Genomic DNA, 2,832 nt, shown 5'->3' with positions numbered 1-2,832 from the left:
AACTAGTATAATATTGAACGTCAACTCTAATTGAAAAATAAAAATATAAAACACATATTTACCATGTATCACAGCAATCTAACTCTAGGAATTTACTCTAGAGAAAACACACCAAAAAATTGCATGCTATTGTTTATAACAGCTTTATTGTTAATTGTCCCAAACTGGAAACAACCCAATGTGCCTTCATCTGGGGAATGGATAAACAGTGGTAAATTCATACAATGACGTACGACTCAGAAATAAGTTAACTATTGATAAACCCTAAAATGGAGATGAATCTCAAATGTATTATGCTTAGTGAAAACAGCCAATGTCAGAAGGCTACATACTGTATGATTCCACTTTAATGACATTCTCTGAAAGACAAAACTATAAAGACAATGAGCAAATCGGGGTTGCCAGGAATTAGGCATTAGGGAGGTTTTTACTATAAAGTAGCAGGAATAAATTTGGCAGTGGAGGTCAGGGGTTAAGGAAACTGTTCTATACCTTGATTGTACTGGTTATACAATTGCATGGACTTGTCAAAGCTTATCGAACTGTACAGCAGAGGAAATTTCATTCTATGTAAATTTTTTAAATAGAAAGTTAAAAATCTATAGGCATAAAATAAGCCTATATACTGTACGACTGTTTTTACATGACGTTCATGCTAAGGCAAAATTATAAAGACAGAAAACAGATCAGTGGTTCCCAGGATCTGAGGGTGGGGGTGGGGGTTAGCTACAAAGGCGCCTGAGAGTTTTGGGGGTGATGTAACTATTGCACATCTTAATTGTGATGCTAGTTCACTACTGCGTACGTTTGTCCAAACTCACAGAATTTATAGTATAAAGGGTAAGCATTTAAAAATTTTTTATTTTTCTATTACAGTTGACATACAATATTAGTTTCAGGTATGCAACATAGTGATTAGGCATTTATATACCTAACAAAAGGGATCACCCTGATAAGTCTAGTACCCACCTGACACCATACATAGTTATTACAATACTTTTGACTGTGCTCCTTATGCCATACTTTACATCCCCATGACTACTTTTATAACTGCCAATTCATTATACGTAAATTATACCTTAATTTTTTAAAAAAAGATAAAAGACTCAAGAAACAGCTTTTTAAAAAACCTGCGACATGCCATAGAGAATCAGAAGCCCCATATTCTTACCCTGACATGATTACTTTAGTTGTTCTGTTTGATTTGGGCCAGTTTATGTTCCCATGCTATTTCTTAATCATCGAGATCCCCCTTATTTCTGGTGCATAGTAATCAGCATCTCTCAGGAGTACTAGAAAAGATTTTAAATGTTAAATCATGAAAAGCCATATGATTGTAAAATGGCCTTAGTTGTCCTGGCATCCTTATTTTTCATTATAATACTATTATCTACCAGGAGAGTTTGATAATAAGATAGTCTGAAGTAAGCTGGACTTCATTCAAGAAGATTTAGAGTGAAATTTTAGCAAGACCCTATTTTAAAACCAAAAAAAAAAAAAGAGAGAGAACTTATTTAAAGAGCTGATGAGAGCCTAGCACACAGTAGGTGCTTAATCAATGTTAAAGGGACAGTACAATGCAGAGGAAAGGGCCTACATATTTTAATCGCCTCTAGGTTCCATTCCTGGCACCACTTAATATGTCATCTTGGGCATGTCCTACCTGAACTTATCTTTCATAAGTGGGGAGACTAATCCTTATTGGCAGAGCTATAATGAGGGTCGATGGGGTAACAAATTTCCAGGGTTTGGTAGTTTATGTCCAAGTAGTATGTTTCTCTCCCTTGGCTGCCCCAGAATGCAGGAGTGGTCTGCATTTCCCTGCCAACCAGTCTGTAGCCCAGGGCTCACCAGTCTTCCTGATGGTTCCAATCTCAGGATTTGAATAGGTAAATTTGATGGTGACAGCATGAGGCAAGGCTAAGTTGCAGTCCTGGGTCCAAATATGGTTGAAGTCCAGGTTGGGGGGAGGCAAAGACCAAAGCAATCTAATGCCCACTCTTCAAATGTGGCCAGCCTCGGGTAGATTGCTGGGAAGTGAGGTCATGTGCTTAAGCTAAACAAGCCCCGATAACATAAAATTCTGTTTCTGCTTGCCATCATCCACCCATCTCCGAGGGCCTGATACTGCTTGGGTTTCTCTGTGGTCATCTGATGGGGTAGGCTTCTCCAGAGGAAGTGGCTAATTATATTTTAATGGGGTATGACTTCTAGACACCAGAAAGAGTTGGATGGTGCACCACTATAGCAGCTCTCCTGAGGATGTATCCTGCGAACAGATGATACCAGAATCCTTTTGAATAATGAAATTCAAATGCCGGTTCCGGATGTATTCATACAAGGGTGGGCCCCGACCTGAGTGCTTCAGTTCAAGGGATTCCTCCAACTCAGTTTGCCCAGAAATGCCCCAAGGCGGAGCTTACCTCTAACACATTTAACCACCCTATCAACAAGTGCTTTGTTTTCCATTAATGTGAACAGGTAGTACTTACCATGATTTGGAAACAGGCAGGTTTGTGTGTTCTCTTTTTTCCTCTCTTCTGTCCCCAGACCCTCCCAGAGACACAGAAGGTTCACCACTGTTCTCCCTACTCCCAATGCTACCCAGGGGAGGATCTGTGGACTTGGGTGGGAAGATGTACAGCCCAATGCAAAGTCTTGCTGCTGAGATCTGTTGTAGACTGGAAAAGAAATCATCACTCTCCCAGGAACCCCCAGGTCTACCAGCAGCCTAACCTCTAGTTGCATGTTTAGTGGTCCAAGACAGTTTTGTAAAGGGTCGGTCCCCTGACCCACCCAACCTACAAGGGGAGGGATAAATTATTAGCATCA

The sequence above is a fragment of the Rousettus aegyptiacus genome, unplaced genomic scaffold (genome assembly GCF_014176215.1).
Source record: "Rousettus aegyptiacus isolate mRouAeg1 unplaced genomic scaffold, mRouAeg1.p scaffold_m13_p_9, whole genome shotgun sequence".
Classification (NCBI taxonomy): Eukaryota; Metazoa; Chordata; class Mammalia; order Chiroptera; family Pteropodidae; genus Rousettus; species Rousettus aegyptiacus.
This window is presented reverse-complemented; position numbering follows the sequence as displayed.